The 9,071-nt window shown below is 32.5% G+C and overlaps 1 long non-coding RNA gene across 1 annotated transcript; it reads right to left on the bottom strand.

Annotated features, from left to right (window-relative positions):
- Nucleotides 1-1,606: 1,606 nt before the first annotated feature.
- Nucleotides 1,607-3,160, bottom strand: LOC134264367 (uncharacterized). Its single transcript, XR_009991507.1, has 3 exons — nucleotides 3,021-3,160; nucleotides 2,494-2,650; nucleotides 1,607-1,659 (listed from the first exon to the last, which is right to left on the bottom strand). It is a non-coding gene; the product is annotated as an uncharacterized LOC134264367 (long non-coding RNA).
- Nucleotides 3,161-9,071: the final 5,911 nt, after the last annotated feature.

Consider the following 9,071-nt stretch of genomic DNA (forward strand, 5'->3'; position numbering starts at 1 on the left):
AATGTGTGTTTTAGTACAGGTGCATTGTCATGCAAAAGTCTGACATATTTCATAACCATTGGAAGAAATGTCTTTCAACTACCTGTTTTAAATTTAAAAACCCAGGTACAAAAATAGAGTACCTTTAAAGTCATTTTATCGTCATAAATGCCTTATAACAAGTCCACTATCTGCTCTTTTCCAATTATTTTAAGAATCAAGATCTAGTATATAAAAGATGTCTACAGATTTGTCAAATTTGAGAAATAAATTCCTTTAATGATGTTTTACGACTTTAAATTGGTCAAATAAGGTGTTTCCAATGTATGTCTTCAAACACTTCCGAAGCCAAAAAAAAACTGCTTCATTATATCCACGACAAGCTAATAACAAATAAGTTGATGTTACATGGATTCCTACAAAAATCGTTTTATGTATTTTTTGTAATTACTAGGCCTTGGTTGTAAATAAAATCTTTGGTTGGATCTTATTTTGTCTAACATGGATCATACCATTTATTCTTATCTGCTTTTATGATGAATTTGACACTGCTGTACTCCATCTATTAAATTATGACATGTACTGATCATGGTTGATGTGACCTTTCTACAATAGTTTTTCCACTTCAAGATCTTGTTTTTTTAACGGATCGTTGCTTTTTTTCTTTTCGTTATTCTTTTTATTTGCATTTCTAGATTGTTTACGTTTTCATTTATTTTACTAAAAGATGTGAAATTGAAATAATCAACATACGAGCCAATTAGCTTCACAATACTTCCAAAAATTGATTTAACGAGGCCGAGTCTAATTATTTCTGCCCTAGGGATTTTGATAATTTTTTGATAATTAATTTTTACCGTTATATTTATTGTTTTAAGATTAAAAAATCGAATGTTTACCATCCCGATTTCTTAGGGGAGCATCTCAAAAGTTGGTAAATTTTACTATTGTACCCTATGGGAATTTGTTGGAAAAGCGCCAAATTGTCACATTTTTCCCATATTTTTTGTATTTCTGCCCTAGCGATTTCTTTTTCATTCAAGTAGATGAAAGTTATTATAAAAAGTCACCAAATTGCGAAATTTCAAAAAAGTTCACCATCTAGCTTGGTCTAGGAATTAATTGCCCAGTTTATTTTTTCAAAGCCTACTATAAAATTGTCATATTTCGGTATAAATACGTATCAGTGCAGATGAGATATCGGCGCATATAATTTTTTCGAAAAAAAAAATAGCAAAGTTTAGATTGCTATTATGTTTCTTTGGATGTTCTGTCCTTTGTTATTAGTATAATATCCATATACGGCTTGAACATACAAGCGAGTCATGCGTCATTCTTTAGCGTCATGCATGGCTTATATAGTCAGAAAATGGTAACGTCGTTAGAGCCATTTCAGCATTGTTTCCTAATGATTTTCGTAAAATCACATTTTCACACCAGCAGGGGTTACAGATAACGTTAATTTTGTATTAAAATCCAAATATTTGGCAAAGATGTACTGTTGCACAAATGACTGCATGAAATTAAAAAGCTGCGCAAAGTCATGCGCACTCGAATTAGACTCGGCCTCGTTAAGCATAATTTTAGGAAGAAATATGATATTAATAATTGAAAGGAAATAAGGGGAACTTATTCAATATTTTATTTTCAAAAGACGCTCAACCAATTATCACTTTCAACCTGAAAATAAAAAAAAGACATGAGAGTTAAAAGGAAAATAAGAAATTTAAAGTATTAAATTGGCCTTTTATTTTTAAGTTTATTCGTAGCAAGTTCATATGTTAAACTTACATTCCCAATTTACGTAATACGTGTGTGAATTTTTAGTTCAATCTCATTTTATCAGAGTTCTTTTTATATTCATCTATGATTGTGCACATACCCTTAAATTATGTTTGTGTAAATTTTCAAAAATGTTTACTTAGTGTTAATACAAGTGTATGTGACTGTTAAATATATGTTTCGTGTTAATATAGAGTATGAATCATGAACTCAAACATTTTTTTTGACACATTTTGATGTATGTTGTAACATGCAATCCATGCTTCATTATACTTAAATTAATCATATGTACCATAATTGCAACAAAATCGAGTATTAGCTATTTAAGAAAATCATCTTATTTTCGATTTTCTCCAAAAGGTTAATCCTAGTTTGTGCTCTAATATTAAGCAAATGAAAGGATAATGAACAAAAATGTTGTTCAAAATTTTTCAATGCAACTATTTAAAAAAATATCTATTATCCATCAACATTGCATACATGTTCAACGAATTTTCTTAAAAGTTTCTCTTCTTTAATATATATATATATATATATATATATATATATATATATATATATATATATATATATATATATATATATATATATATATATATATATATATATATATATATATATATATATATATATATATATATATATATATATATATATATATATATATTTGGTCCGATTTCTCTCTTTTATTGTGATTTAACCTTTGTTTGAGCACTAGTACTTGATACGTACAAAGCGCAGGCAGTAGCACACATCGGAGCACCGATTCCAAGAGTGGGAGCCGCTACTGTGGTACAGAAATCCCCGCATGCTTCGTGTTCTCTGGTCAGATATTTTCCGTCATTATGAATTCGATACAATTGTATGATGCGGGATATCGTTTTATAAACTGTACACGAAAAAAAGAAAGTAATATATAAATATTTCCACTTTTTGCATTGAAGGATAAAATTAATTTTATGTTCCAAAGTTTTCCTTCCAAAGGACTTACATAGCTTTTTTGGTTAAAAGAAGGCAAAATCAAATAAAATTATTCAGAAATGAGATATGTCATTTATAAAAGTAAATGACGGGAAAGAGCTTAATTTTTTTTCATACATACATGTAGCTGTTTTATGGCCTTGGCCTTAGAAAAAATTATTCTGATTTTTAAAAAGAAGAGTATCAGTATTCCTGTTACAGCATATGCAAATCCGTGTTCCACTCCCACCCCCCAAAAAATAAATGAAGAGAAAAGACTCGTTGTAAATTCAACATACCGTTCATCTTCTCCTCTGGTGACATAACTTTAAAAGCTTCCATAGCAGCGTCATGATCAGATATAGTGTGTACACGGTCAGGAACCAATGATGGTAGACAATAGTAGAATTGTAGGCAAACGAGCAGAAGGAAAGCAACGTTCATCCTTATAAACATTCATCAGTATTATTGATAAAGAAAGCAATATGTAAGGCACACACAATAACTATGGTTATATATAAAACTGTAATTTAATTAAGAACCAGGGTAGTCCTGGGAACTGCTTTCTGGAACGCCAGCGGTCCAAGAAAGCATCCCCACAAAGCAGTCCCAGCAGTCCCAGTGGGCGGGGTTTATTAATCTAATGGGTGGGGCTTACTCAGAAATGAGATTGAATTACACATTAACCGACCAAGTATACACAAGCAAAACAAATAAGAATTAAGTCATAAATCCCTTTATTCAACTGTTAATAATATAGTCTTTTAATAACTTGTTTATAAATTAAAAATTTATTCATTGAATGAATTCCAAAATAATTGTTTACATTTTTTATGTGCCAGATGAATGGTTGCGTAATTCTTTTTCATGGCCATTTAATAAATTGTGAGATTTTATCTAAGTATACATGGAAAACTCATTTTTAAGTGTGATGTTTTTGATCTATTACTTCAAACGTTTTGATGACCCTAATCAGATTCATAATGGAATAACCCGACACCCCTTTATGATAGACTCTCCCTATAGTATAAAATTAAGAGACGCTGAGAGACAGTGTCATTTCTGTTACAGCGAAGAAGGAGATAGGTCATAATTATTTCTAGTTTTTAACTTCTGGACTCATACAATTGATCTTTGGCCCGAATAGAGTCGAAGCTGTTCAATTGTATGATATAATAGTTTGGCAAGCCTTAAACCAAAGGTCTGACAATTTATCAGGAAGATCACAGGTGCCAGGGTTAGGGGCCAGAATAGAGCCGACCTGTCCTTGGTACTTGTGTATCTATTTTATAAGAAGTTAGGTTTACCTTCGCTGTAATTAGCTTGTTGCATTTTTGATTCCTTCGTGATTTATACCCAAGGCAGGGATACTTAATAAATAATGTAAATCTAATTAGTGATTGAGAAAAACTGTTTGATATTTTATCGTTTTAAACGAAGTAAACGTTACGAAATCAATTACACATTACATAAGCATGCTACTTGTTATACATGTAGCTTATTAAAAAAAATCTTAAATCTGCATGTTATATTTTTTTTTAAATAGTGCTTATACAGACTGAGGAAATAATTTTGCAATATTAATTCATTAAATAAGTACTGATGTTTTTTTTTTCAAGTATTATTATTTTTAGTTTAAATTCTATAGAAATCATCCCCTGACTTTTTTTTTATTAGTTTATTTTTAAGAATTAATTCTAGACTACGTTTTTGTATATTTACAGCCCCTGAAGACATTAAGTAATTATAATCATCACTTTTGAAAATTTTGTGAGAAATCCTTGTTCCCTTGAAAGTAATCAAACCAAGAACAGGGAGTATGAAATTCAAAATACAAAATAGGGCGGAGCTAATATGTCCCTCAAAACCTTCTTCACGCATGAGTGAACAAAGCAAGCCTACAAATCAGTCCAAGGGACTACAGGAACTGCTAGGTCTGCTTTCAAGATCAGTCCAAGAGAAGTCCCACAACAGTCCCCAAGAAGTCCCAGAACAGTCCCAGAGCAGTCCAAATGACTGCTTTCTTTGACTGCTTAGGTGTCAGCTTTGGTCTGGTCGGTTTTGTATCTGCAATATTTTCTCTTTGAAACTAAATATGACCAGTCATATCGTACCAGAAATATCCCTTCAATTACTAAAGTACTTAACCCTACCCCTCCCCCACCTCTAAAAAAATAGAAACATCAATCAAAAATTCCATTTTGAACTGCATGCTGAAATATATATTGTACTCCAAGTGATGTTACTGTATTTACTTTAAGTTCCTCTATAGAATTTTTCACTCATATAGAGACGCAAACACTAGCCAGTGAAGAGTTACTAATTTTGTCTTATGCTAGGCACTCACAGCAATTGAGCAATGACTGATGTTTTTCGTGCTAGCACCTACTGCAACACGGGACTTTGGTTTATAGGGAAGGGTTTCGGTTTATACGGTCTCATCCGAAGGAGGGGTCTCCAAGTGATTATTTTTAGAAAATAAAATGCGTGAAATTACGGAATATTCCATTTAAATTCGATGTGGTCTAACAATGGTCTAACAGTAAATAGGAAATGTCAGTCTACGTGTGTTTTGATAATATTTGCTGAAATGGTCATTATATAGATTTCAGAATAAAGTGATTCTTTAAAAAAAACAACTTTTTTTTAATCTTGTTTCATCAACTTGTTTGATAATAAACTACCAAGCCTTAGAAATTGTATTCATCGAGCATGCTCTTGCAAATCGAATCAGCTGAAAGATATAGACCCCAGATGCTGGTGATATAGTTATAATGCTGCATAATAAAGTGAATTTGACGATCTAAATGGTAAAGTCATCACATGTGTCATAAGGCTTGAATTCAAGATTATTTAATCTATACATTTATGTCTTTTTCTCATGAAATGTATAAATATGAAAAAATTCGTGTCATTTGCAGACTCCCTTGTATCTGTACTGTAAGCCCATTGATCCATGTATAAGATAAAATTTGTCGACATGCAATATGGCAATTCAATATTGTATTCAATGTTAAGTTTAATGTCCCCACTTTCGTGGAAGCAAAGAGACATTAAATCTCATTTGTCCGTCAGTCATTCTGTCTGTCTAGCTGTCTGTCTGTCTGTCTGTCAGTCAAAAATCTTTAACACCATTCACGGTTGCTCAGTCGGTAGAGCGCTCGCTTCGTGAGCGGGAAGTCGTGAGTTCGAATCTCGGCCGCGACTGACCTAAGTCGATATAAAATGGGTAGCAACTGTTCCTTCGCCATGCACTCAGCACTTTGAAGTGAAAGTTGCGGGTCCTTCGGATGAGACCATAAAAACCGAGGCCCCGTGTCAGCAGCAGGTGTTGGCACGATAAAGATCCCTCACAGCTCAATGACCCTGAGTGCCGAGTAAAGGTCAAAATTTGGAGCCCTTCACCGGCATACACTGACGTTTCCAAATGAGTGAAAAATTCTCGAGAAGGACGTTAGACAATATACAATCAATCAATCAAATCTTTAACCTTGCCCAAAACTTTTGATTTTGGTGGGCTGACTTTGATATTTCACAAGTGCATTATTTGTGAAAATACCTTTCTTCGGGTACCAACAAATTTGACTTTTGACCTTGACCTTGGAGTTTGGCCCACTTTTACACAAAAGAAGAAGGTATGCTCTCCATACAAATTTTGCCCTGTGATTTTGTAAAAAATGAAACTGGTGTAAAAGTTGAAAACTCATGCTTTTTAAATTATTGAAATTCAATGCATACAAATCATACAAGTCATTTTTCTCACATGTGTTTTTAAATGTTAATTATGACGTCATAAATTTGTGTATTTTCCCGTATTTTCTTAAAAAGTTGCAGAAGACACCAACTTTCAATGGAATTTTCTTTCAGATAACATTGTCCCCAGGCATCGCCCACAAAGATCTTGAGATATGTGATTTGTTATTGAATTTTGCACAAATTATCAAAAAATAAACGTGGGCGACGGCTATGGACACTGTTTTCTAAAGGAAATGTGCCATTTTGATGCTTTTTCTGATGAAAATAGAGAAATGTTTCACATCAAGGACGTCATATTTGCCGAATGGTAAACATTCATGCCATATTCTTTCCTGTTTTATCACAGTCATATACTTAACTAATATTTAAGCCAGTTTCAAAACTTTTTGATGTCTTGACATTTTTAGGGCGCAATAAAGCTAAAACAATACCTTCTTCTTTTTTAATTTTTACTTTGGCCATAACTTTTGAACGACAGACACTAGGACTTTGATATTTCACATACGTATTTCTTGTGATAAGACCTTTCATTGGATATCAAAAACTTTGGCCTTTTGACTTTGACCTACTATTTAAAAACTTTAACTTTGGCCATTAATTTAAAACGTTAAGGGCCAGGGCTTTTATTCTTTACCTATTTATTTCTTGTGGCATGGCTTTTCATGGGATTACAAGATATTTGACCTTCTGGTCTTGACCTTCGAGTTTGACCTACGTTTAAAAACACCCTGACCATCTATCATACTTCACATTGGTAATTTTTATGAGAAGACCTTTCATTAGATACCAAGAACTTTTATCCTTTTACCTTGACTTTGGAGTTTGACCTACTTTTTAAAGTTTGGGTAACAAAGTATTAGATATGCATTTAAGAAAAGTTTACTCCTAGCTTTGTTGCCATTCAGGATCATCAGTGTTTAACAAACGCATTCTATTTCCTTTAACATTTGATTATGAAAAAATAGTGCTGTCATACTTCACAGGTGCATTACCTAGCTATGACAAGATAATTTCCAGCATGCTTTGATTTCTGACTCCTTGACCTTGGCCTGCACAATTTAAAAGTCTTATTTGTTGATAATTCCTAAATGATGAAATTACAGTCTCGTTTAATGTCATCATTTTGTAAGTTCTATGGTCAATACAAAAACCTTGTCAACAAATACAATTTGTCATAGAGTCAAATGCTGATTGACGTTTTTCATATTTAATATTGGCCCATCATTTATACACTGAATTGACGATAGATTTTCCGTTATGTCCCAATTATGAAAAGGAGCACACGGTGGGTGTGACAGGTCAGCAGGGGATGCTTACTCCTCCAAGGCACCTGATCCCACCTCTGATGATTCCGTCCATATGTTATCTGCTCCTATCTTGTATTGTTTTGTGAACTTTGATATCGAATACTGTTCGTTATCACCACATCCTTCCTGCATATTTACATATATATAAGTAAATATTTACAAATCCATATGTGGATGTTGAAACTTACGGTTGAAATCGATCATAAAATGTAAGATTTGTCTATGTCGCTTACAAATATACCGTTCTAATATCTTAATTAGAACGGTTTATTTATAAGCAACATAGAAAATTTAAAATTTTAATTGGTCATGTTTTTGGAGAATGACTGAGTATGACGATTTATGTGATAAAAGTAAATTCTGCATACAACCTTCAGGACCTAAATCGAAAGCACACAAGGGAGTCTGAAGTACCTTTAGATATAATGAAACGCACAAACTATTCTGAAATACAACCATGGAAAATAATACCAAGTAAAGATACATTTTTTAAAAATCGGAAATAAATCGTATTGCTTTTAAACAGAAATTTACCAAAATAAAGTTTCTCAGAATTCTTTAGTCGATATTTACACAGACGTTTCAAAAGATATAAATAACTTGGCAGCAGCTGCAGTGATTGACAAAAGTGTTTTTTTCCTACACGTCACTTCTTGATGGAGCAATTATTTTTTACAGCAGAAGCAAAAGGAATACAGCTTTCTTTTGAAAACATCAACTCTTCTACGGCGAACAAATTTACATTTATTCTGGGACTCGCTCTTTTGCTTACAATCGACAAAAAAAATATTAAATATATGTGAACAACCATACATATTAAATCTATTAATTCAATATAATCATTTTACTCATCGAGGTAAAATAAGGGGTGTTTAGAAAATTCATTACACATTTTACGTTTATTTTCGAAAAGAGAAATGATGAAAAGATACTGATAATTTGAGATATATCATGTTTGCAGAGTCCATTCTTGCTTCTGATAAGCTTTAACTGTCTTCTGTTGAATCAGTAAGGGGAGAGCAAGTATCAAAACATGATGTCTGTGTAGAAAATTAGGGATGACGCATATTTGTGACAATCATTACAATAAGCACACATGTATACAGGTCAAACATCCTTTAAAATATTATGCAAAATTTCTCTCGGGGAAAAAATTCAAAATGAGAAATCCATCAATTTGAAAAGTAATCTCTTGTTCTTATAACTACGCTCATCAACCAATCTGATTCAAAATAATCCTTTACGACGTTTTGAAGGGAAAACTGAGGTCTTTTAATTCAGGGATAG

The sequence above is a fragment of the Saccostrea cucullata genome, unplaced genomic scaffold, assembly GCF_032062105.1.
Source record: "Saccostrea cucullata isolate Sc308-1 unplaced genomic scaffold, CSIRO_AGI_Scuc_v1 ctg1386, whole genome shotgun sequence".
NCBI lineage: Eukaryota > Metazoa > Mollusca > Bivalvia > Ostreida > Ostreidae > Saccostrea > Saccostrea cuccullata.